This window comes from Amblyomma maculatum, chromosome 10, assembly GCF_055883805.1.
Source record: "Amblyomma maculatum isolate TAMU_Amacu chromosome 10, ASM5588380v1, whole genome shotgun sequence".
Classification (NCBI taxonomy): Eukaryota; Metazoa; Arthropoda; class Arachnida; order Ixodida; family Ixodidae; genus Amblyomma; species Amblyomma maculatum.
Genome location: NC_139353.1, coordinates 63914658 through 63942229, shown reverse-complemented (window position 1 = coordinate 63942229; position 27572 = coordinate 63914658). Strand labels below are relative to the sequence as shown.

At 44.7% G+C, this 27572-nt stretch overlaps 1 long non-coding RNA gene across 1 annotated transcript in view; it reads left to right on the top strand.

Annotated features, from left to right (window-relative positions):
• LOC146176688 (uncharacterized) overlaps window positions 1-27572 on the top strand; it is a 151437-nt gene that overhangs the window by 78115 nt on the left and 45750 nt on the right. Inside the window, exon 2 of the long non-coding RNA XR_014701350.1 lies at window positions 18835-18885. This is a non-coding gene — a long non-coding RNA (uncharacterized LOC146176688). The remainder of the gene's footprint in view (window positions 1-18834; window positions 18886-27572) is intronic.

Below are 27572 nucleotides of genomic sequence, written 5' to 3'. Positions count from 1 at the left end.
CCGCGTTTTTTCTTTCATAAGATCTTTACTCGTCTGTCGGATAGGAGATGTTATCCGAAAATGTGGTGACAGCGCTACTTGTCGAAAGGGTGTGAAATGCGGGGAGCATTTTGAACGAGTAATAAAAGCGCCGCGCGGCTGGCGTTACGCAATTGCCTTCAGACGAAGTGTAGCGTCTTTCGTGCCTCGTACTACATAGCTGGCCGGCCGGTACGGTTTCAAGAATTTTCGCGCTACGCTCCACCTACGTTGCTCCGGTGTCTGGGATTTGAAATTCAAACCATGCCTGGACTCTCTTCGCCGGGGGGGAGTTCATGCCAAGCTCGCTTAAAAGCCGGCGAACACGTAAAAAAAAATAATCCGTATTGAAAAACTCGCTAAAGAAGGACCCTAGAAACGTCAGTAATGCCTCGAAGTGAAAGACAAGGGCAATGAAAATGTGCGGTGGCTTTCAAAGGTGTGCACATCTAAAGCGAAAAAATGAATGACGAACCACCCTTGAGACTCGGCAACGTAGAAAAGGTTGGGAACTGGCATCGTAATGGAAACTTGGCTTTCAGTGAAAATTAAAAAAGAAAATCTTAGTTGTACAATGACGAAGCAAAAACGTGCAATATGTAAGAGCGCTTGTTGTATATAAAAGATATCGCCATTATCGAAGCAGTGCAAAACATGGATCGATATACTCCACTTTCCTTCATGTTGGAAAGTAAAGTAACAAACTTTTTCCCGCAGTAGAGAGAAAGAAAGGAGCGATGGAATTCCAGGCTTCCGGCGTCATTAAAACTACTGCAAAGAAACAATAAAGATTCAACGTAGGGACTATCTTACAACATTGGAGACCTTCGTATTTTCGGGATAGGGGAACGCTCCACTACATCTAGACGAAAATACATTGGTGGTATCGACCGAGCGGCACAATATGGCGTGACAGTGTGGAAAAGAAACGAAATATAAGGGAGGGTCATTCCACGTGTCCTTTGATAGCTGGCCTTCTCGACGTTCTTTAGTTATCCGTGCTTTCTGAGTCGTTAAGATCGCAGCAAAGATAACTTAAAATGCGAAAACAGGCGTAAAATTCTGGAGCGTTGAAACAGTATAGAAAACAGGAGTGGATCAACAATGGTACTGTAGCTGAAAAAGGAGGAATTTTAGATATAACGCGTTCTCAATTAAGTCTTTAGTAATTTAAGGGAGTTTGAAATCTGAAAGCCAGAAATGTGTACTTACAGCTTTTTCTATTTTCCTGCGCTGATAATATGCAAAAACAACAGGCACTTTAAAATCTCGGCTGAGATGCGAATGGATCTCTCTTGAGAAAACGGCATTGAAAGAAAATAATAAAGTAGAGTGAACAGTGATTAAACACGGTGGCAGGGAACATGGTTGTCATTTAAGTAATGTGTTACATGTCTGCACTGTTTCTGCGTGTGTATGTATCAAATATCCCACAAAAAACGAAGAGTACACTTTAGTCAACATTAGATAATTGCGATACGCCACCGCGATGCTTGGGTTCGAATTCACAGCTTCAGCTTCCTCTGGATCGGTGCTAGTTATAGTAGAAAATCAAATCGAGGCGCTTTTACGACATCTTCGTTGTCTCTCCGTTGCCGTTTTTTTTTTTTTATTACGATAGCAATACTACGCCAGGTTTCGGCCCGTCGTGTGCTCCCGGGAAAGGCAACGTTTGATCTTGAAAAGCCGCGAAGAAGACGAAGACTAAGAAGAAGACGAAGAAGATGAAGACGATGAAGACAAAAAAGATGAAGAAGAAGAAGCAGACGACGACGAAAAAAAGAGAAGAAAGCTAAGACGAAGAAGAAGAAGACGGAGACAACAAAAAAGAAGACGAAGAACGCTCGGCCACCCATAGCTAATGCTTTCGCTTCACATTCGATTCAGCAGCATTGAAGCCTCCTCATTTATATGTGCGCTGGTAGCTTACGCTCTCGCGTCATACTCCTAAAGGATGCGCTTAAGTGTCCCCAATAATGTAGCACCTTACACTGATAGGGCGTGATAGGGGAATAATGTAGCAGGCAAAAGAAGCTTCCGCAGTTACTATCGCAATTCAATTAGGGTTAACGAGAGCTAAACCAGAACTAATTTTTTCTCGATGATTAAGTAGTTTTTTTTGTTTCGGAATGTTTAACGTTTTCAGTCGGAGTTGAACATACCATCACTCTTAAGGTTGACAGCTTTTTGTTTAAAAGAAAACAAGAGTACGTTCGTCATTCGATATGTTTTTGCAATGCCCTCACTTTTAGCAACTTGACTTTATCTGCACCGAATAAAACTATCCACAAGGGGGTCAGAGCAAAAGGATGCTTGAAACAAAGGAGCTTTAACTGGATTGCAGATTGAACCTAAATACTTTGCTCTTCGGGTTCACACAATGGCGAAAGGCTCGGCACAGATCTATGCATCGTTGTTGCGTACACATTTTCCGGACTTTCCTAGGCCGTCTGATGAGCATGGAGGGTCTAGCCTCACAACGACTAGGTGGGCAATATCAGCAGTCTGATGTAGCATGATTGTGCTGGTTGCCAGGCGTTTGCTTTCTTTTACCCGCATTCAGTCTCAAGAGCCCGGCCTTTTCAAACCAATCTAGAAATAAGATGATAGACGTTATGACGGGAGTAAGCGTTATTACGATACTGGAAATCCTTTGACGTACAAGGCGCTTTTCCTTTTTTTTTTCGCATTTTCAAGTGGCCGTCCGCGATCAAAGCGAGGCCTCGCAAATTGCGCCTAGAAAGTGGATCTGTCACGGAGTGTAATTGGACGTAAATTAACTCTCTTTCGGAAGCGAAGGTTATGGTCCCGGGATTTTGTTGATAAAAGGGTGCGGTCAGCAAAAAGGAGGGCATCACAATACATGTATTTATAGATTCTACGAGATAAAGTATATGCCAGAAAGCTTCGCTTACTCTTTCAAAACATAAAAAGAAAAATCTCTTGTTGTACGAATGGCTCTAATGGACTGACGTAGGTTCAAGGGATTTATAGTATAAACCCATTCAGAAAATGCTGAATATTGTAAACGATACGGAGAAGGTCACTGTGATATCAAGGGCGGAGCTCGCTTGTGCACGCATAAGTTCTCATCAATATTGTTGGAGCAGAGGAGGTGTGGGCGTTATAGAAATCCTGATTATCGGGCGTGACTTGACGATGCGTGGCCTTAATCTCATTGTTGTCGCATTATGAAAACCATTCAAATAATTTGTTACCAAGAATTTGACGCAGTACTGTATTGCCATACTCGAGAACCACTTTTACAAAACGCAAACTAGCAAATGGTATTTTCGCGTCAGCCGTTAATTAGAGACCGTTTCGGAATTCCTGAAAACACACAAAATGTCTTTAACTGTGAGGGAGTAAGGTGAAGCTTGACAGGTGCCAATAGTGCGTTTGAGAAGCAAATCTCTTTGCCTCGGAATCTTTGCCGACCATGGTACATGCGCCAGTTAAATGAGCACCTGCACCCTGACTAAACCGGGTGAATAGCGCTGAGGTGAAGCTGAATGGGTGCTAGTGGCAAATTGGTAGCGCACACTGGTAGACCCCTGTCGGTAAAAAATACAGATATTTTTTTATTGTTACGACAGAATTTCTGCGCGGTTTTTGACAAGAAACCTGTTGGGACAACAGAACGTTCTGTAGTAAGATCACAAATTTCTGTATTTACAACAGAAAACTACTGCAGAACTACATACAACAGAAATATACTACAGAAAAGCTACAGAACAACAGAAAAGTACTACAGGACTACAGAAAACATCTGACGTTTACGAAACAACTACAGAATATTTTGTCGTATTTTTGACGCGGTTCTGTAGTTTTTTTTTTTTTTTGACTGGGAAAGAATAGAACAGAAAAGTCAGAGAGCCCCAAAACTATTCAATGCTATAAACCGTGTTGTTGTAAAGAACTGCAGCTGATGTCCAAGTCATACTTTATATAGAAGATTGCAACAACAAAGATGGCTTCATATTTGGGGCAAAGCCTTTGCTGCTAGTATGTTGCTCAAGTGTCGCGGGTAAAGGTGCAAGATTTGAAATGCAGAAGTGCATGCTTCGATATCCTGCGCTAGGGATATTCTGGCCATATGAAATCAGTCTTGTTGTGCGGCAGCAGTTCTATTATTTTTCGCAGGCCTGTTTCTCCATAGATGCCACGGAACTCGGCTTAAAGAAGCCAGAACTGCCCCGAAAGCATGACAAGGGCCTTGGGTTTTTAGCACATGCGTGTCTTATCTTAAAAAGACAGGCCGTCAGACTTAAGTGGTCGTTTGCAATGCTGTGATCCGGCGCTATTTTCCTTCCGTTCAGTGCTGCTATAAAAAACAAAACGTAGCTTGGTTCCGCCCCACTGCGGTGGCGCAGTGGTTAGGGCACTCGACTTCTATGATGAAGAACGCGGGATGGAATCTCGGCTGAGGCCTAATCCCGGCCGCGGGGGCCGGGATTCGATCCTGCGTCCTTGGATTCAGCACTCGAGAGCCTTGACTATTGAGTTACCACTGCGGGCCGCAAACTAGCTAGATGACGCCTTAGTTTTATCTGCCGCTTTTGTCTGGAGTGTGCCATTAGGCTCGAGCGTCATTTAGTAGCCGTGTATGGTGGCGCCTACTTCAGGTGCCTTACACTCGAGACACGACGAATTTCTTCCCAGGAAATAGGGCTGAAAGGACGAACAGCTCTGAAGCCAGTGAATAGAACATCGCCTCCTGGCCTTGTAGCGATGAAAACACCGTGGTAAAAGATGAGCCTGGAACTCTGGAATTCCTGTGAATCCTGAGGGCACTTTACTTTGATCTGAAAAACGGTTTGAGTGTGCAGGAGAGATTAGGCGTTGTATAAGCGATGGTAAAAGGGCACTTTGACTTCCACGTTTTTACTCGAAAAGAAGTTTGAGGACGCAACCTCTGACTGGAGAGCATTTAAAGTTTGCGATGTGTCGGGTTCCACTCATGGGGGTTTCTGACTTTTCTACTTATTTAAAGTTCTATTTAATTCAGGAATCTAAATAGATGTTTTTCACGCCCCTAGATGTCTTGCTTATATATTTATGATGACGGCGAAAATAGCGAAATTTGATTTCATTTCTAGGTATAGCTAAGGCTAATGTAACAAATATAACAAAATTACACATTCACCAGTAACTGAAAAGTAGAAAACGCATTGGCTGACCTTCAAAAATGCTGGTGAAGGGTTCACTAACGGTTAAATTTTCAATGGATGATTTTTAAATCATTCGGACCATCTTATCGCTTTCAAAAAAAAAAAAAAGTTAATACTAATAAAGTGGGCTCTCTCTTAAGGCCTGTTGTAAGACTACCAGGCTTGTGCTTTTTCGATGTTTCTCAAATGATCTGGTGGTATTGAGCTTCCCCACTCCCACTATGAAGGCGGTTATTTAGGTGCGTTAAGACTGGACCTTTCAATCCGGTATTAAACCGTTATTCATGTATTTGATACCAACTGTACAAAAAGGGAGAAATAAAATAACCGCTGCTAAACTGTGCCGGCCTCACGTTTTGAACCTGCGTCGGTGCGACCACATCACAAGCGGACCGTGCTTTCGCATTATTGCTTCCCCATCATAGCCGATAACCCCTTTGAGCTTCACTCTCTATCGCTCTGTATTGCATATCGACGACTTGTCAACTTCCATTCGAGAGCTATTGATCCCAACACACCTTTACCGCGTTAACGCTTTTGAGACCACTAAACACTCCCAACATTCTATGCTGCTCCCGTAGTCTCCAGCTGCTAATTTCGCCGTTCTTTGCCTGAAACAAAACCTCGAAACCCTAGCCTCGAAAGGGAAGCGAAATGAAACGTGACGCGCAAGTCCACCTACTCCACATTTGATTCACTAAGCCAAATCGGATGCTATATTCCATCCATCTTTTTCCGTGGAGCATTGCACACATTTGTATGCGCTCGTTTCGAATGAACTCTTGCATCGGCCGAGATGGCTGGTCGGGGCTGATTCAAATGAGCCGTGGTTTACAAAAGAGCTCTGTGATTTTAACACACAAAGAGCTAGATTGACTGTTGATACTTGCACCTTATTCCTTCGTCGAGCTTTATATCTAAGGACATAAATATTTACCTGTTGATCAATCTTCTGTTTTTCGTTTGTCTAGAAATATAGAACATCAAACCTATATTATAATATTTGTTTAGTTACTGGTTAAGATGCTGAAATTTCTTAAAAGTAAGGATTGTCAGCAACCTTAGAAAGGAAGGGCGTTGAATAGATAAAAAGAATGAAAGTAATTTATTGAATACCGATTGGTCTCAGATGCTTTCGGTTTTCGTTTAGACATGGTGAGATGTTTAGCCTATGCCACAAATTACGTCGTTTAGCGCGTATCAACACGACCCGCGCAGTGCAGTTTTGTCACTTATATTCTTTTTCACTTCAAATTTCCTGGAGTTGAGGCGAGCGGCGGTCTTCCCACCTAAGGGGTTGAGGAGTGCCATGTGCGCGGCCTCAGCACACAGCAGACTGCAGGAAACATAGCTGCCTGTTTACGTGCAACGAATATGCAGGATGTGGTTTGCTCTAAGGTTTGGTTTTGGTTTTGTGAGGTTTAACGTCCCAAAGCGACTCAGGCTATGAGAGACGCCGTAGTGGAGGACTCCGGAAATTTCAACCACCTGGGGTTCTTTAACGTGCACTGACATCGCACAGCACACGGACGCCTTGCTTTTCGCCGCCATCGAAAAGCGGCCACCGAGGCCGGGATTCGATCCCGCGTCCTTGGGAACAGTAGTCGAGCGCCGTAACCACTGCGCCACCCCGGCGGGGTGTTTGCTCTATGGCTATATTGTGCTACTGGACCTCCATGCGTCGATAGCATATCACGTCTATCGATGACCCCTTCATCGATAGAAGTGATAGATCATCGATAGACCCTAATCGCTTCGAAAGTTACGAATCGCAAGGTTTGTAAGGAAATCCTTTGGTATCTTTACTTGCGTGAAAAGCTCTGAGTGTGCTCAGCGCATAGTTTTGAGCACCAACTTCTGAAAAATACTAACTTGCACCCGAAACTCAGGAGCAGCCATGCAGGAGAACTGGATATAACACAGTTCCATTATATAACTTCTAGGCCCATTTTTCAGTTTAGTGCATAGAGTCCGCTCAGCAGTTATATACTTTGCTGTTTTTTTCTGATGCTCTGAATTTGTGGGCAGCTGTGCGTGTAGGTTTAAAGGAGAACAATATCTTTTCTCTCCTGCATCTGCGAGGGAGAAAAATATTTGAATAATTCATCTCCCGTGTCTTGACCCCTCCACCGTATTGGGTATGTGCCACGGTTATTTGAGCCGAACCAGCCAACCAACTGTATGAAACAGCCCCATGCATTTGTTTGTGCGCAAAAAAAAAATATACAACTGCACTTAACTTTGTTTAAGAGCTTAATGGCAAAAGCCTTTCCTCCTCCTTCTCTTCTTCCTCTTCTGCCTATCGTTTCTCTTCCTCCTATATCTTGATCTATATTGCGCGAATGTGTACTCTTTATAAATTTATTACTTTCTTTCCTTTGGCTTCGTTGTTAGAATCTATTGCGACGCCTCGCTGAAAACTCTCGAGAACACATCGCGCAAAATCTCGCGGACCAATCTCGCATACGTATCCACGATGAGCCTAAAAGGACTTCCGCCTTAAAATTATCCCACTACGAATGTTACAACAGCGGCATCGGGTGCGGTGCATGCTGCTTCAATTGTTTTGTGTTTAGTTTTTTGCTTAATTCCTTTCTATTAAAACGTTCCTTTTTGACCATTTGGCGTCAAGTTCCGGTCCAGCGCAAATGCGAGCTGGCTCATTCACAAAGGCAGTTAAACGCAAAAAAAAAAGAGATAATATTGCGGCGAAAACTAGTGCCCGTACATTGACTCCAAATTCGTTCGCCGGCGCCCTTTGCTTCAGCTGTAATCTTTTTATCCCGTGAAGACCGGGCGGCGCTAAAGCCGACGACTGTGACTACCGACGCCGAAAACAATGCCGACGGACGTTAATCCGTGTTCCACGTGTCGAATTAGGTACGCTTCGTTTAACGCGTCCTGTTTGTCGAAGCCGACGGCTTTGTGATGTGTCAGGTTAGCAGGCCGTGTGCGACAGCCGTTTCGGAGCTCTTAAAGAGAGTGAAGTTACAGACCGGTGGACAGTTTTCGCTGATAACAGAGCTTCTAAAACCAAACACATTGAAGCGTTATCTCGTCCTTCTACATTGACGCCGCGAAAGAAACGTCAAGCGCGCTGTACCGAAACTGAAAGGCGCAGGAGCGTACCGGAGTATATTAGAAGGATGCTTCGCACAAATAGAAGTTGTCTTTTGTCTGATGTACACTGCATTTACGTGTCTTATGAAAAAATAGGACCATTTTAAGTAAAATAGAACTATTATAGGGAGAAGCGCTATCCAGCTCCAATCAGCCATAAGGAAGTCGGGGCTGCCTCAGCATTATCAATAAAATTACGAGCTTAAGTTAGGTGGAAGGGAGAGGATATTTATTTATAGCTCCAAATTTATTGTTGGTCAAAATATATTTTGATTATAAATAACCAATAAATGAGGAAAAAGTAGCAAGGAGAAGAATTTTATATAAAAAAGAACATTGAGAGTTGTCCTGCGTGGTCCTTGATGAGGAACTTTCGCGCTTCGCTACAACGAGAATTTCCCGTAGAAAACGTTTTGTGACAGCTTAGACCCAGACAACTCGCGTCGAATGACAATTAAAGATAAGCGATGGTTCCAAGATAAGCTAGAATTTGTTATAAGTCCTAAGGGAGAAACGGGAAACCATAGGCAGAAAGAACTATCCTGACATCAAAACTAGGCTACATTGTGGTACCGTGTGCGTGAAGCGCCAAGGACCTGAGTAACTCCCACGACTCCAAACGCGCGTCCTTTCCTCATTCTGCTCTTCTCTATTTCCCGATTGCACTTCCTCGTCCCTCTTCCTGGTGTAGGACAGCCAAGCGGGCACTCTTCGTGCTATCCTTCCTGCAATTCCTTTCCTCTTCCCACTCTCCTTTTCTCACCTAACGATACTAAAAGTAGTCAGTTACTGCAAAAGGCTACTTCTGAGGCTTTAAGGAGTAGTAAGAAGAGCTCAGAGAACCCTTTCGCAAATGCAGAGAGGCTTAGGGGGAAAAAAAGCAAAACGTGTCCCACCTTCGTTTCTTAGAGATCGCAAAGCGTCACCATGGTGACGTTTTGTGGAATGCTCTTACCGACATTGTTGAGTCTTAAGACAGCCATAGCCATAACGTGAGCCGACTTACAAGCCGAAGTCCCTGCTCTAGCCGTATAGTCGAAGGCAAGCTGCCCGACAACAAGGCGGCTGCGCCTAAACCACCTCATTACCGATCGTAAATTGTCGCGTCTATGCACGTGTGAAAGGGAGCCTAGCGGACGCAAATAAACACGCTGAACTTTTGCTTTGTTTTGTTCATTTTCTGTGTGTATTCGTTCTTCGCACATAGTTGCAGCGTCGACGGTCTGTTTTTTTACGATCGGAGCGCCTAATTGTGTCGGACCTTGCCGTAATTTTCGCCGACGTCCTGTCGCCGTTAGCGGCTAAGTTGTAGCCGTGGTACGAACTTTAAAAGCGGGCACTTTGTATCCCGACTCTCCCTCCCTCGCGTGTGACAGTAAATACGAGGAAACTTAACCTAAAAACAAACAAAAACAAATCTATAACTCACCCTCCCATCCCTAGAAAAAAGAAACCTTGAAGGTCGAAAACAAGGTTTTTTGGCGGGGGAGATTTACGCCCGTCATTTACAGCTTCCCGTTTCCCTTAATCCCCACGGCGCGCGCTTTCGAGCTGTTACATATCTTGCAGTTCTAGCGCCGGCTTGAGCTGTGTCTGCTGCTCTACCGAAACGTTCGCTCGGGACGTGTTTTCATCGTTGCCTGGATATGCGAGCGACGATGTGGGCGTGCAGTTTGGAAAGTGGCCGAAAGGACGCGGGGAAGTGGTAGAAGTGGCTTTGCGCGGCCCCATCATATTGGATCCTCCTGGCGCTCTAACCCTCATCTCCCCCTTTCCCGCCCCTCACATCGTTCCCTTAAGCACGTCTCAAACAAACATAGCCACCGGCGCGACCAGTCGTAGTCGTCTATTCAATGACCGGTTGTTCCTTTTATGGCTACGTTGACCATTTGTAGAGCGCTCGAGACTTGCATGTGATCTTCTTCCTCCCCCCCTCCCCCCCACTCCCACCTCCCGTTTTTTTATCCGCTGTTGACCTTTCGAAAAATAAAGGAAACCAAGAGACAGGAGAACTAGGTCAACTGTAAGAGAAAACCCTGAACCCATGCAGACGGGGCTAGAGTAGCGGTCTTTCTGGACCCGGGCTTAAAACTCTGGCTGGCATTTGACTTTCAGATGTTATGCCAATTTTCGTTTTTCTGTCGTTATTTTCCCTGAGATAACTTTTGGCCGCTTTTTCTTTTGTTTTTTTTTATTAGTTTTTCAGGTCGTAGCTTTATTTGTCTTTGATGACCTCGTTTAGTGAGCCTCCGCTAAAGCCCGCATTATGGGCAGAAAGAAAGTAACGCTGGAACTTCTACGAGGGAAAGGCTAGCGCGTGTTTTTATTTGCCGTTATTTCTTGTTCTCAGCTTGCCTTGGCGATGTATTCGCGTTCCCGAGCGATGCTTTCGCTCTACTTAGTATGCGGCATAAAGCCTTGCTTTACAACCGCTTGAATAGTGTCACTAGTGGTTTGGATAATCGGGATCGCAGTTTTTTCTTTTACTTTGGTAGCCTTGTCAAAACGTCTTGCGATGTACAAAACGCTGTTATCTCTGTCACAGTTAACGATAGCGTCATAACTTGTCTTCACCAAATACCCCTCTCTTTCCAGCATCCCCTGCGGTGGTTCCCTGGTAAACTTTTTGCCTGCTCAAGCAAATGCCGTGGGTTACGTACCGACCTCGTGCAGCTACATCTCAGTAAACAAAGACTGAAATAAAAAGTTTGGGATTACTTAATTTTCGCCTTTATGAGTATGATACGGCAGTATTTATAGAAAGCTTTAGCGTAGCGCGATTCGTATTCCGCTACTGCGCGCCGCCTGAGCGCGCTCGCTGGTTCTTCTCAACGCGGCAGATATGCGTGTCAATGATGTATGTATGTATGTATGTATGTATGTATGTATGTATGTATGTATGTATGTATGTATGTATGTATGTATGTATGTATGTATGTATGTATGTATGTATGTATGTATGTATGTATGTATGTATGTATGTATGTATGTATGTATGTATGTATGTATGTATGTATGTATGTATGTATGTATGTATGTATGTATGTATGTATGTATGTATGTATGTATGTATGTATGTATGTATGTATGTATGTATGTATGTATGTATGTATGTATGTATGTATGTATGTATGTATGTATGTATGTATGTATGTATGTATGTACGGAGGACGGACGGACGTATGAGTGTATGGATGTATGGTATTATGGATTTATAAATTTATTGATGTATGGATTTATGGATGTGTATGGATGTATGGATTTATGGATGTATAGATGTATGAATGTATGGATCTATGGATGTATAAATGTAAGGATGTATGAATGTAGGGATGTATGAATGTAGGGATGTATGAATGTATGGATGTATGAATGTAGGGATGTATGGATGTATGAATGTATGGATCTATGGATGTATAGATGTATGAATGTATGGATCTATGGATGTATGAATGTAAGGATGTATGAATGTAGGGATGTATGAATGTATGAATGTAGGGATGTATGGATATATAGATTTATGGATTTATGGATGGATGGGTGGATGCATGTTAGGAGCATTCCCTTTGAAACGGGGTGGTGATAGTGATCAGCAAGCTAAGCTCAACCTTTTTTTTTGTACTATTTAACTGAAGTAATTTTTCAACTTTAACAAGTTTACTTTCCGATACGGATTATCTTTAAATATCCTTGTTTAGTTTTGACTCAGCTTCCATGCGTCCCCTCCCTGCTATTTATCTACCAATCTGCCAATCTTCCAAAACTTCTTTTGCTAACCTCTACCAGCAGTTCATTCCCTCTTGCTTCGTTACTTCTAAACCCCAGGACTTCGGATAGAGTTACCATGTCCGCATCGACATCTGGATGGACACTGCTGCACACCAGTATAAGATGGTCAGTTGTTCCTGGGCATCTACCGCACATAGCACCGGTTTCATCTTCTTGATTAAACTTCGTTTTGTAGATTCGGGCTCTAAGACGTTCTTATGTAGCTTCAAAGAGAAGGCCGCTGTATCTTGATTTGTCATGAGGCGCCATCTAGCGCCATCAATGCAAAATGGGCGTGCGCAGTAGAATGCGCGGGACCTGATCATGGTAAGCTATCGCACATCGCGCTTCGCTGAAACTCCTAGCCCTGTCGAGTGTGTTTCTTCTTGGCCTCGCTTTTTTTCTCGCTGCGACCGTTTAAGCAGGTGGCTAAAATTTTCTAACAGAGACATCTAGTTTAACGCTACCGCTGACCTCCACCGTGTACCGCTTCCGCGCGAGCGTCAGTGCGCTTGCGCAGATCGCTCTGATGACGAAAGATGGCACCACGTTGGCGCACGTGTTTCCCAGATAGGCAAAAGCATATCCAGTATTACGATACCACTATCTGATAGACCCCTACACCCAGATATAACGCTTATCTTGAGGACCAGTGGTAAACAGACAACGGACATACGAAAGAGAAGACGAAATGAGTGCTGACAAACAATTGGAGGCTTAGTAGGACAATAATGTGATATTAAAAAGTAAAAACTGTTAGGAAACAAACAAAAAACACAAGAATGTAAAAGGAGTGCAGTGCTTGTTTGTTTGTTTGTTTGTTTACCAAAATGCACTCATTCAGGAATGCTATATCGTTTTCTTGAAATGCAATCGTATTTTTTTAGATATTGTCCAACGAGGTGACCATTTGCGCCACTTTGTACTGCGCATTTTAATGCCTATTGGTCAGCTTCCTTGCACTACGTGTTTAAAAAGTGATGTGTGCAGCCGCAGACCAATAAAGCGGTGCTGCTATGAACTTCGAGGAAAGGAAGGAAGATAAAAGCTTCCGAAGAAAAAAAAAATGGAAACGTTAAGGAACAAACAGGTAGCAGAAATAAGGTGAAACGAAAGCACCATTGGGACACCCAAAGACACAGTTACCCGTGAAGCCATGTAGGAAATCCATAGCGGCTAAGGCATAGGTAGATAGAAAGAAGGGCAGGGAGGGGGAAATGAAAGGTGCAGGGAGGTATGCAGGGCAGGCCACTCATGAAAGGGCCACATGGCGGGTTTGGCAAAGCCACCTAGACTACTCAAGGCCTCTCCGCTTGCTCCGTGACGTCACGCTAGTTGCCCGTCCGCCGCTGGCCTCCGCTCGCGGCTGGGAGGGTTCCGCGGCAGTTTTAAGCGCATTATTGTACTATCTGAGGTACAATGGCTATAGCAATGCTTCTAAAGAATGTTTTTTTTTTTTAACCACTTGCATAGTTTCTCTATGTATTTTCCGCGTTAATTTATAATTCGTGAGTCCTCCCGATACACCTCCTATTGCAGCTAAGTGCTTCGTTTTTATAGTTTCATGTGAAAACTTGGGAATAACCATTACACTGCTATAATTACTGAACTTGAGTTCACTGCAGATCACATTAACACAAGCATTATTTCCCAGACAGCATATAGCACAAGTATATATGAAATCAATGTGCAAATGCATTTTGCGGCTTTTTAAGGAGGCGTACGTTATTTTTTTGTACACTTCGAAAGCGTATGCCTTGTTAGATATCGAAATAAACAAAACTCATGAAGCCGTACAATACAGTAGCATGAAGCCATAATGAACATTATATTGCTCTGTGCGTTTCAGTGAAATATTTCAATTCTTTAATTTTTTTTTCAAATTGCTGACAGCTGCCTTCCCGAAGAGTTTACTTTTCGTTTCCAGTGACTGTCGAGAACTTGGTGTCGCAAACATTTACTAGCTTGGTGATTTTAGCATTTTTCTTCTCCGCTTGCCTCTGTAGGAATCATTAAGGGTTCCTTGATGGTGTAATTTTCCCGACGCGCCCTCTTTCTTGCTGGGGTCTTGTAAAAGGTGTAGAAGAAATGTACGATGACCAATTAGGGAACTTCGAAGGCACTGAGACCGCGCTTGAGCGACATGGTTCTTACCATTTGTTTATTAAGATATGATAGCTTGGTGATGAAGTCTTGCTCATGAAAATTGAGTGCGAGTACCAGCATGACGACACTTAAATATATTGTTACGAAGCGGCAAGCCGATGAAGACAGGAGACAGAACATGACCGACGACGATGGTAGATGACGTTTAATGAATGTTCGCGGGCCTAGCGCGAGCGCTCCTGCCCGCGCCACTGCCCGCTTCTTCTTCCTTGTCGTCCGTAACATGACCCGGGGCCACCGAGCGATCGTCCCGATCGTGGACGAGGAAGTTTAACGATGTTAACGATTTTATGGCATGATGATGGGCGTGTCTGGATGCTTGAAGAAGAAGAGGAAGAAGGAAGAATAGAACAGCTTACCGGTACGATGTCTGATGCGTGGGTGATCCGCCTCCCTTGGAGCTGTCAACCATCCGTCACCAGAGTCCATCGGACCGATGGCTCGAGATCACGTCGGGCAGCTTGGGCACGGGTTGCGTGTTCGTGTCCATCGGTTTTTTCGGGTCATTCGGGTCCTTCGGGTCCTTCGTCTCGGTTCTGATTCGTATGTCTGTTCTCCTTGTCTTCAGGTCCGGGCTGGGGGCTGGGCGGTGGTAGTTGTTCAGGTCTGGGCTTGAAGGGCTGGGGCGAAGCTGCTCGGCGATGTCCCTGGGCCCTCGGTGATGGTCCCGGCTTGAAGATGGCCTCGATGCTCCAAGGCGAGGATGGGGATGTCGTACGCCGCACCTCCAACCAAATGTTACGAAGCGGCAAGCCGATGAAGACAGAACATGACAGATGACGATGGTAGATGACGTTTAATGATTGTTCGCGGGCCTAGCGCGAGCGCTCCTGCCCGCGCCACTGCCCGCTTCTTCTTCCTTGTCGTCCGTAACAATATCATCCTATCGTAACTATACCATCCAACAACTTTTAAATTTGCAAAAGGTTTTTGTTGTGTGTTGGTTTTTATGGTGCGTGCCTAAGCTAAATATATCAAAATGGGTTAAATTTTATTTACTTGGCTTGGAATGCATACGGTTGTAGTAAAATCCTTGCAGGAGCTCCAAGCTTTTCTGTGAGCTTCATTGCTGGGAAAACCAAACGCTAATGACTTATGGGCTCCCGTCGTAATCCAGGCACATACTATCGTCCCATGTCGTGGCGGGTGCAAAAAGCGCGTGCTTGTCTTCACCACCACGTTCATCATGGTATTAACGCACACAATAAAGCCAAGGTAAAGCAGTTTGACTTCCTGAAGCTCGAAAACCGACACGTCGGAAAAGAGAAATGCCAGCACGTTCGCTGCCTAACATAAACATAGGCTAATAGAGCTGAAAGATCCACCTGTGCTGCCTTCCAGGTGCGATGCACCTGCATGCGTTGCCTCCCCCTGCGCTGCACAGAACTTCTACTATCGTTCGCGGTCGGGCAAGCAGTGTGATGTAGACCCCTGTGGAGAGGAGGAGCGCGCAGGCCTTGTCTAGTCTAGGTGGCTTTGGTTTGCGTCGGTGTGTGTGCGTGTATGTAACAGACCACCTGTGCTGTATATACGCACGTACGTAGACGCCCGTGCTGTAGTGTTCGCACCAAGGTGGGTGACTTTTGCGGCTCAGGCCAGTGCGGTTGTACGGGTGGCCAGCGGCGATTAATGTGCTGGGATGCTGGTGATGAGGGGGAAGTGCAGTGAAGAGGAAGGACTGCGTCTGAGCCGTGGTACCGCGCACGCTTGAAGAAGCCGCAGCTGGCCGCTGATGACGATGAGAACGCAGGCGACAGTGGCAGCGAAAGTCCCGGCGCGCCGAAGGGAAAGAGAAAGAGAGCACAAAATGGGGAAGAGAACCAGAAGGCCAAAAGGCTTCGGGAAGAAGCGGGAGAGCGGCGAAGGAAATGAGATAATAGACAGGTGGAGCAAGGCACGCAAGTGGATTAATAAGGAAAGGAACAAAAATAAAAAAGTATACGAATTTAGGGAAGGAAGGTACAAGCTAACTTATATGCGCCATGAAATGAGGATGAACGGGTAAAATAAGGAAGGACAAAACGGAGAGTACTTAGGAAAGGAATAAGGCAAGAAAGCAGTGCAACGTAGAAAAGAAATAGAAATGAGTCTAAGGAGGATAAAAAATCAAGTTTGGAAGTTGCAAGAGGCAAGCAGTCTGGGGGCACGAAAAGACGGCTCCTACATGAAGAAAGGGAAGGGACAGCCTCCGTTCCTCCGGGTCACCGATGTTTGTCGTGGCTTCCGCGCGTGGGTCAAAACAAAAGCAGCTTAACGAAACACGAGAACAATGGTGCGCTTGACTGAAACGCTCGTAAGCCGAGTTTCAAAGTGGTCTAAAAATGTTTTTCGTCAGAACACTGTTGTTAGAAACAGTGTTGTTTCGCAGAGCTCGCGGCAATCTGTGGTCCGCTGATGCTTCGGAATGTTTAGCCGGCGATGGTCACAGAGGCGGTGGCTTATCGCCCTGCCGGAAGATGGCCGTGATGATACTGATTACGGTCCCGATTGGGACGCTGGGTATAGGAATTGAAAGAAGTGACACTGTGAAACCAACGATTAGGAGAAAATGACTTTGGGGAAACAACTGCTAAAGAAAGATTCAGGCTCCGAAAGGGAGGGTGTATAAAAACCGCAATTTTGGCATTTTTCGGTTCAAGGAAACGTGCTTTGGTGGGCGGTTTTGAGGGGAAAAATTTTAGGCAAAGGACCGTGTGCGAAGTGCCTTGTTACTCTTCTAGGGTTAAAAAACGTATATAAAACGATAAAGGCAGGGAGCATAATTTCGTGCTCTTGAAGCGCGCATACGTATCAAAGTGGCCTTTAAATGTCTCAGTTTAAGTGACAATAGCTTGTCGTTGGCGTCTGCTTCGATGGTGTGTTTGAGTCGTGGCTGTCTTGCAGTGAAAGCGTAAAAAGAATTCACGTTTAATAACACCCAAATTTAGCTGCACTGACTGAACGCCCCTTTCCCTTTGTCTCAGTCGAATACTGGGACGCTAAAAAGAAACTTGGCAACTCTATGCGGCGCCTCATAATGCGACAGTGTGCCTTACTTCAGCCTGCCTTTCACGCATTTCACCACTGTACTGGCTCTTGCCACTTAAAAGCGCGCCATAGTAGTTATTGTAGTTCTGTAAACCGCATTCTCCTGCATATTGTAGCTAGATGAATCCACTTGCGCAGCGAGTAGCTAATGTCACTCTTTTCATCTTATAAATAGCGAAGGTGGTAAATATTGCACAAGGCCTCCGACTCAGTTGCGAACCTGTTTTGACAAGCAGCTATGCAATAAACAAATGATTTTCGTCCCCATGCCAACTTCATGCGACGCCCACTTGCGTACATTCCCTATTAAGTTGGACCCTAACGAAACGTTTGGAGCTCTCAGGGAAAATAACTTTAAATAGAGTAGTCTGGCGCTTTATTTTGACCACAATGTCTCAAGAAGTTGAACCTGGCTGTTGAGTGAATAGAAGCAACCAGACCTCATTGTAACTTATGGGGGTTATCACGGGGCTCCAGCTCCGCTATGAGAACTGAAGACACACCGCTAGCTCTGACCACAGCCGGGGCCATGAAGAACGACCGACACACCGAGGCATATATAGCCAGCGGGCCAATCGTTTATTGGGAACGGCCAATGTTCTGATCCTTGGTGTCATAGCAGCATCCGCGTGCTCCGGGGATGCGGCGTCGTCTCCCTAGGTGAAGATGCTGTCCGCCGAGATGAGATGGGAGGGGGAAGGAGGGGCTGTCCTGTCACCCCCGCCCTCTCCGCCACAGCGTCGGGGGAAGGAGGCACGGATGGGAAAGATGAGGGCTCCCCGAGAAAAAGAGAGGGTTTTCGCCGCATCGTGCGGGCGAGGGAAATGTTGAATTCCCACAAACTAAAACAACTATTTTACATCGGCAGCAGCAGTACTATACCCACTTCTGGGCGAAGGCCTCTCCCAGCCCTTTCCTGTGCTAGTTGCATCCACTTGACCCCTGCGAAATTGTTAGCTTCCTCCGCCCACCTAGACTTCCTGCTACCCATTTGTTACGCTTTCCTTCCCTTGGAATCCGATTTGTTACTCTTAGAGACCATCGGTTATCCTCTCTTCGTACTACATCCCCTGCCCATGCCCACTTCTTCGTCTTGGCTTCCACTAGATTGTCATTTACTCAAGTTATTTCTATCACCCACTCTGCTCGCTTCCGATATCTTAATGTTGCACCTATCATTTTCCCTTCCATATCTTTCTGCGTTGTCCTCAACTTGAATAAATACACACATACATATACGACACAAAATTGCTTTCTCTACATCAGCTTAGTGAACAGGCATTCAGTGTGTGTTGGGTTACTCTTTGTGCTTTTCAAAAAAGAAAGTGAAACCCTAAGAAGATTGTACCCCGCGAACGGAAGACTCTACGTTGGGAGAAAAGAGAACCTTTCTGATTCGAAAGCTTAACGCTTGGAGTTATGTACTAACTTGTGGTCTCACCTCAAAGTGAATTGATATGCGCTGCATTTGGCAGTTGAATTTGGGGTTGAATAAACAAATTGAATTGAAAATTGAACCGGATTCATTTCGCGATTAAGTAGGTGTTATTTTCTATTCTTACAGGGAGAAATCACTACCGGGCCGGCGGAATATTCCCGGAACAGGCCGCTTCAGGTATTTATTCCGACTTTGAGATTCTGAAGGTGAAAAGAGTAGAAATCTCGTGACATACGTTATGACAAGTTACATGAATTTATACTGCATGAACGGAACGGATATTCTTTGCCGTACAATTCACGTTCAAGGTACTGTATTGTTCGCATGTGTTATATTCCTCCTAGCTCCATCGCGACTACCCAGTAGTCTTGCACACGCTACGGAAAATAACTGATTATAGCTTAAAGTACTTCATGCAAAATTTGACTGGTTTCAGAGCTCGGTTACAGCTTCTGAGAAGAACTGTAGAATTGCTAAATAACTGGGGTAATTGTTTTCTTTTTTTTTGTTTCGTTTTTCCTAGTAACATCGCTCATTTCCGTAAGAAAACCCCCTATGAGTTGAAGGCAATAGTATTGAATCCTGGTCACCAATGAATTATAATGAATATAATTATTTTTTTACGAATAACAACTTGCCTGGCTTGAGGTATCACTGAAGATACGTAAAATATTTTAGTTTGCCTTCTTCCAAAGGTGCTCGTTTCAGTGCATTTCGGCGTCAATCAGCACCACACATCTTATGATTAGCCTAAGTACGGAAGCTATCAGAACATTTTGCAATGCACGAAAGCAGCCCGAACTTGAAATAAAAAAAATGACATTCCTGCTAGCATAGTTACGCGCGGTACATTGTGCCGTAGCCCAGCTTGCCTCATTTTAGCGTTTTTCCTCTACTCTGTGCCGAACTTACGATCCTTTGGCTCTGTACGTCGCGTATATAGTCTCACCTGCTGCTGTTACTGTAGTCGAACACAGTGACACTCCGCTTCACAGTTCGAACGAACCCTAGCTAGCCTTGAGGCTAAACCGATAAAGCTGTTAGATCTTATTCAGAGATGCGTAAGTTGTGATATGAGGCCGGTTTGTTCTGTTTTGATTTCAAAGGGGGCACGAAAACTCTGCGTTCGGAAGCCAAAGTCGCACTTGAGACATCATCGCCGAGGAAAGGTGTCAGAATACAGTCAGGCATTCAAAACGAATAGTACCACCCATTCTGGTCATTAGCGTAACTTTGTCAGGGCACATGAGAGGTGGCGAAGGCGACGGTATCCGAAGCGCAACGTTACTGGCAGCTTAGCACTTGGAAACACCGGCTTTAAAGACAGTACATTGATCTAACGCAATGGCTGCAAAGCTGACCGGTTCGCCTCGGCCAGAGCTGGAAGCTTAATTTCGATAAAGTATATTTTTTGTTTATTTGTCCATGGGATATGGTAAAATCAGAATCAGGCAACCGTAGTGTGGTATAATGCTACTGCACTATAATGTAGAATAAGCCTGCGAGAATTCTTTCCCATGGCCCGAGAAAATGCGGCACCGCTACTTGATCATGCGCCTGCACACTAGAGTACGGGGATAACACTGCCTGTCAAGTCTCTTCCGAGGTAGCCAGCTCGTTCTGGTCCACCGCGCACAGGGCATTGCAGCTGACGCTGCTCCCTTGAACCCGAAAAAGCCCCCTCTGCAGCAAAGTGACAGCCGTCATATGAGATGACTGTGGTCACTTTTCGTCAGTGATGAGTGTTGTCACTTGCTCTCTCTCCGTGGAACGGAGGTGCGATCCCGTGGAACCGCTGACTAATTAAATCGGAACGTATTCTCCAACTGCCACCAGTAACGTTTGGTCCCCATATTATTGGCAGTACAGGGAAGAGTAGTTGTACAGCTGAAGGAGGCTAAAAGGTTTGTTCCTAGCAAGCTGATGTCGCGGAAACGCTTCACTCTGTCGGTAGCCATGTGCTTGTTTGACGGGTGGTCCTTTTCTTTCGCACCTTTTCCATCAAACGAAAGTAGTTGTTTTGCAAAAACTACACAAGTTTTTATTAGCTTCATTTACGGTAATTACGATGGTAGTATAGTTTAATTACGCGTACGGCCGAGAGAAGACTTGTACAAAAAAATGCCAGTGCGTCATTTTAAATTTAGGCGCGGAAATTTTAACGATGTGAAAGGCGTAATGAATGTTTTCTTTACATGGTTGTCTATTGATTAACAGCTGACCAATGTTATTATTAAATTATGTCGTATATATTTGTTTATAATATTAAGGCGAAAGCCTTTCTAGCCTCACGGAACGAAATCTCGTGCGCGAGATCTGCTTATATTTTGCGAGATTCCGCGAGATGAGTTTTACTTGTATAGCGTTCCTGCCGTCTGCGATCCAACATTAGAATGCGCCCCAAAGAACACCACGCGACAGAAGCGATGGTGCAGTGTCAAAACTCCCGTTTGCCGGCGAAAGTGTGACAACCTTCCTCTCCTGTAAATCAATTATAATTTTTGTAGCCCTGCAACGAATGCCCATAAGAGGCAAACGATTGAAAGGAAGGGTAGGCTTTCGCCATTCTCATCTTAGGAGACATCTAAGGGACCCTCGAATATTTAAATTTTATATCTTTATTTAAAATATTATATTAATATAATGTTATATTTTTCAGAACATGCCATTTATTGAACTAAGCTCATTTAGTGTCGCCTTCTTGTTGCTTACTTCATGCGAACAATGCAGAATGATTAACCTCGTATGGAAAAAAAATAAATACCAAGAGCTCTATACAGCGGAGAAGTCTCCGCAAACAGTCACTGTACTAGACATTTATCGATGTACTTGGCCTCGAGTTCCATTTCTTTTGACTCTATACTGCTCATTCTCACACCAGCTGTCTATTCGAAAAACATTCAATGTGAACGCTTTCAATGCATGGAAAGTCACATATAGGATTTTTTTATTTTTTAAGCTACATTATTGGCGGATGAATATCGACAGGCGGAACTGTGGATTATGAATACCATTGACGACGCCCAGATTTCACCAGTGAGGTTCGATCGAAAGTTCTGCCTTTCATCCGTCCTAGCGGGACCGACAGCACCCTAGTCTGCAATCCTGACTTTTGCGCGGGGCATATTGACATCACTGGAACGTGAGACCCTCTAGAGAATTTTTATTTGCAGAAGTTTTATATCGCGAGTTTTTTAATGGGAGCTTACGACCCCCCCCATCCAATAGTTGAGATGCAGCGGAGGCCTCTACTCTTAAGAACAGAAAGGCGGGGGGAGAGCGGGCCCTGAATCTCGAGCATTCCTGACTGTTCTTCAGTGCTCTTCTTTTGGTTGTTGGCATTTTTCTCTCTAGCAGTGCTATAGTACTGCTCTGAACCAGCCAGTACCTTTCCTGCCCTCTTAAGTTTTCTATCCCCTCCGCACTTTTACTTCGTCAAGCGTGGGAAGCTAAGCTCGGGATTCAGCGCAGCTTATCGTTAAGAAAGGTTGCATAAAAGACGCACAAACTTTTTTAACCCAGCTCGTGAAATTGGATGTCAATTAGAAGGTAAGGGGAGAATATGCATCAGAACGTGGTCGCTGGGCTGAAAAGATTTGTAAATAACATCTGCTGCTTGCTTAGGCTAGGAGAGCAGCCAGTTTATTGCCCCATTTATGACTGTTTCTCTCTCGACAAATGTTTTGTGCCTGATTCAGAAACTCTACTTGGATTCATGTCTTCGTTAATCGCATCATCACAATTAACATTTTGTGTTCAACACTCTAGTAGTAGTAATGCAAAGTGCTTAAAACGGTCCTGAAAACATGTATTCGTTGCGTTGTCTATTAAAATTTTATACATGTGTTGCTGAGAATTTGCGAAGTTCGAAAGACGTAACCATACTGTCGTCGGCCGGCATTTCATTACTTATCATCGTTATCAATAGTCAGCCTTAGAGCGCAAGCATACAATGCATAGAGAAAATCTTCTCCTCTAACATGCAATTAAACTGCCAACATCTGCAAAACCGTCTCCGTAAACTTACTAATCCGTCTGCCCCCTTGGCCCTGCTGTCTATCTCTTAGAATCTTCATTAAAGCACGATCTTCTTTCAATGCAGTGAATTGAGAAATTTCTGTGCATTTCTTCGAGCTTTATGCTCAAGACACCGCATTAATTTTATCATGCGCACTGGCCCCCACATACAATGTCAAAACACGCGCCGCTGATGGGCAAAACAATTTCCACGCTATTTAATGTTAGCAAAGGAGCTTTGGTAAATATTTTAAACTGTCCTGGCAACCGGCCCCCGTACCGAGGTTTTGCGGTCTCCTCCGTGCAGCCGTGGTGACATCGAATGACCGCTAATGAAGTCCGGGTTGTCCCGCTCCCGCTAATTGCCTCCGATGGCGCCACATGTAATTAGGACGTCCAAAGTGCGGTCGCCTCTTGTCTGCGCGAAGCTGGTCTAAATGCAAGCCTCGTCGACGTGTGTGTACCCCGACCCGCAGCAAAAGGTTGATTAATGATGACAAAGCCTTGCTGCAAACTTACCTTTGAGTATCCCTTTATTCTGGTTACTCTGTCTAAACCGCTCGCTTAGATATGTAAATGTGGTTACTTTTCGGCCCTTCTGAAATGATGGTAGATGGCTTTTGAAATGCTCTGATATACGCGCTCAATAAGAATTTTTTACCTCAAGAAAAAAAGATTTTAAAAAGGAGGAGTTATTAGCAGAGGTAACTACCTCAGCAAATTAGCCGGCTTGCAAGTGAACATTTGAAAAGAAAGCAGTGACGGCAAGCAGAAAGTCATGGAAAGAGGAAAAATGCAGCTATTAGCGCTTGGGGTATATATACCTCCTAAAGAGGGAATCAGTTTCTGTTCAATATACATACATATATTTTTCTGGCTACCTGAAAGTTAATTTCCGATAAAAAAAAATCTTGTAACTGAACAAAAGTTTCTGGATAGATTACAAGTGCAAAGTTATTTGTCCTTGCGGTAGGCATTGTTTACAAAACAGGGTATCAGTTTCTGTTGAATGTATTTTGACGATCAGAAATTTCAAGCCATTCAACGGCCGATGCTTTTTAGAAGTCGTTCGATGCAATCGGCACCTTTGGTTTTTGCCTACAGAGGTGTATTGACCACATGGGTTTGCTGAAAGGGAAGGAAATAGAAAGTAGCCCAAGAAGAGCTGATACCTTTAAGAGGTTAGAAAACAAAGGTAATTGCTGCATGACGCTACTGGGCACCATATCAGAAATAAATGTAAAAAGTTGGCAAGACGCTACGGAAAATGTTTTTCTACTTTCGCAAATAAGACCTGGGTGGCATGAGTCTGCTGATTGAGAAAGAAAAAAAAGAGAGAGAGAGAGAGAGAGAGAGAAAGAAAGATAGAAAGAAAGAAAGAAAGAAAGAAAGAAAGAAGGAAAGAAAGAAGGAAAGAAAGAAAGAAAGAAGGAAAGAAAGAGAGAAAGAAAGAAAGAAAGAAAGAAAGAAAGAAAGAAAGAAAGAAAGAAAGAAAGAAAGAAAGAAAGAAAGAAAGAAAGAAAGAAAGAAAGGAAGAAAGAAAGAAAGAACTGGGAAATACGTAGACCTCTGAGGCACACGCGATGCTGCTGGAAGAAAAACTGTGCTGAGTCGAGAGTGGGTCTTGGTTCCGGTCAAGCTTCCTGAATGAGTTTCCGGAGGCGCACTAAAAAAAGCCGCTCTAGACGCCCTTTGCCGAAGCTTGCCTTTCCAGTCAATAAGAGAAGCTGAGATTAGTCATTCAACATCGTCTTAGGCTCAGAATTTTCTTTCCTTCTCGTTCAGAAAAAAACAATGCATGTAGATTATTCAGAGCCTTTATCTTTCGGTCGTGGCGCTGCTTCCGTCCTCCTACTATTGTTGGTTCTTCGTCATCTGTACTGGCGGTAACGGATCAATAGCTTATGACCTCAGGGTGCTGGATACGATGGCAGTGTATCGAATTCTAGCCACGGCAAGTGGATATAGACGCGGGGGCGAAACGTAAGGGCGCCCATCTTCTGTGCGTTGTTAGTGCACGTCAAATAATACCCATGCAGATAAAAGTAGCCCATATAATGTCGAGAAGTTAGTAATACTGAAAGCGTAACGATGATAAGACTGTGCTTAAATCTCGAGCGCATAGAGTAAAACTAGAGTGAAATTACAAGCAAAATAATATACACATTGGGAGTACAGAGATGGCAGCACATGCGGCGCACTGGTTACGGCGCTCGACTTCTGTGCCGAAGAACGTGGGATCAACTCCCGGCCGTGGCGGGCCGTTTATCGATGGAGGCAAAAATCTAGGCGCCCATGTACTCTGCGATATCAGTGCACGTTAAAGAACCCCAGGTAGCCGAAATTTCTGGAGCCCTCCACTACGGCGTCTCTCTTAGCCTGCATCGTTTTGGGGCGCTAAACCCCAGCCCCGCCGGGGTGGTGCAGTGGTAAGACGCCCGACTACTGTGCCGGAGTACCCGGGTTCGATCCCGACCTCGGCGGCTGCGTTTCGATGGAGGCGAAACGAAGAGGCGTCCGTGTGCTGTGCGATGTCAGCGCACGTTAAAGATCCCCAGGTGGTCGAAATTACTCCGTAGCCCTCCACTACGGCTCCTCTTTTTCTCTGTCCACTTTCACTCCCACCTTCCTCCCTTCCCTTACGGTGCGGTTCAGGTGTCCACAGTTACAAGTGTGACAGATACTGCGCCTATCCCTTCCTGTGAACCCCTTATTATTGTTAAACCCCACAAACAAACGAAGTACCGATTTACGAACCCACTAACTTTTCTCTGTTTTGCGCGGATTTATGTTTCAGAATATGTCCTGAATGTATGGGAGGTGTCACTCCTATAATATTTTGTGCAATGTGCTGCAAAAGCCCGTTCACCCAAATGTGTTGGTGCGGTTTGTCTGCGAGCGAAAACAAACGTTACTTATCGTTGCACGCACTGTGTGACAGGCCATACGCGGAGCGTTGCAGGATTAGTGCGGAACGGACCACGACTCAAACTGTACCTCTCCGTTTTACCTCATTCCATTCTTCAACCCTTTCCCCAAGACGCGACGCGGTACGCTTGTCCACAGATAGAGAATTTCAGCGCCGATTCCTTTGCAATTAAACGTTCGTATTTAATTTTGATTTAATGCATTGCAGAACTGTACGCAGGCCGGTAGAAGCGTGTAGTCACACTTATCTCGCGTAAGCGGTGGACGTCATTGCTCATCTGGCGGAAACAGCTTCTACCGCTTAGCCATGCTGGCTTGTAGTACATCAGGTAGCGAGACACGAATGTGTGCTTCATCGGTGTCCGTTGTGTTATCTCTTTCAGGGCCTTAAATATAAATTGGCGCCGGTGGCAGAAGTAGTTTTTTCTCGTGACCGCCAACCAAGGGATTTATCTTTTTTTTATTTCATAGAGCGTCAGTGACGAAATCGCTTGCGTATTAGCGAGAGAACGCAAGGGACGTGATATGGAATGTAGTATTGTTGTGTTAGAAGACAACTGCATCACATTCTGCACCAAGTGATGGCGTTCCGAAAAACAAAAAAAGCTTTATTTAAGGTGCGCAAATTTGCCTTTGCGCAGTTAGGACCGGGGTGTACTATCTGGGGTAGATTCTTACGACTCCTGACAGGGCGTTTTGTCACTCTAGGTACAGGTACTGCGCTGAACGGTCAGTTACTCGCCTGTAGGCGGAAACGTGTGCACACCGAGGAACGGTCTGTCATAGATAGTTTAGGAAAGGACGCTTTGGAATCCGGGAACATCCTTTTTATGCGGTTGCGACATTCTCGCACCCGGCTGCTCGCCGTTATGTGGTAGAAAATTACACGAGTCAGCCAGTGGAGCTGTTCATGTACTGGGAACTGAGTTAGAGGAATGCCATGCATGGTGTCGCATGATTATATATATAGTGGGGCGTGGGCCACAGGTGTGTTGAGTTAAAGCGGCTGCTCTTTGAATGCCCCATCAGACGTGGACGTATATGACTGTGAATGCCGGCCATTATTGAGGGAGTAGGCCAACTTATTCAATGGTGTACTTGTACAGAATCGGCAGTTCTACGGGACAGTCTTTGAGACTGCTGCGCGAATAGTGCCACTTCTAACTTTAGGTAGTTACCGAAATATCAAATAACTTTATTTATGACAAATTGTGTAAAATTTCGGTTCGGATTTGTCCAGCCGCTTAATGAAAAAAAAATTATTGTTCTTTAAATGGTGAAGGCTTCCGATCAAATGCCTTACTCTGGTTATAGAAGCGAGCGGGTAGAATCAATTTTATGGTGAAGATAGGTGCTTAGTGGCAACAATATAGAAGCAAGAGCAAAAGTGTATTTTATTGCAGATAATACGTAGGATAACGCCTATTCTCAGAATAGATAGAATCATAAAAAAAAATTGAGCCCGCGGCAGGGAGGGAAACAGTATATGTCCATTCCTCCAATTGTGCTCACCAGAAGGCGAGCATTAAAGAGTGGCGTTCGACCACTCATGCTGACGATGCAAGTAGGCCTATTTACTGACTGTGCTACAACGTTAAAACAGAAATAAACAGAACACAGTGACATGTACCACTCGTAAAAAATTCCCGAATTTAAGCAAAGCCTGGTTGAACATCAAAAAGGCGTCAGCGCATGGAAATATACGCGATGTTCTTATAGTGGCTAGGCTGACATCTAGAGAAACGCCCAGTTACATCTGCTGTTTGATAAATATCTTACCCGCTGCTTACCAAGGTGGTGACACCAAGGTGGTGGCGTTACAGGGATGGACTAACGTGGGCACCACTGAGTGATACTCTCGACCTTCTGCACAGCACTGTTGTTACCATAGAGTGAAATATCTGGTTCGCAGTAGGATT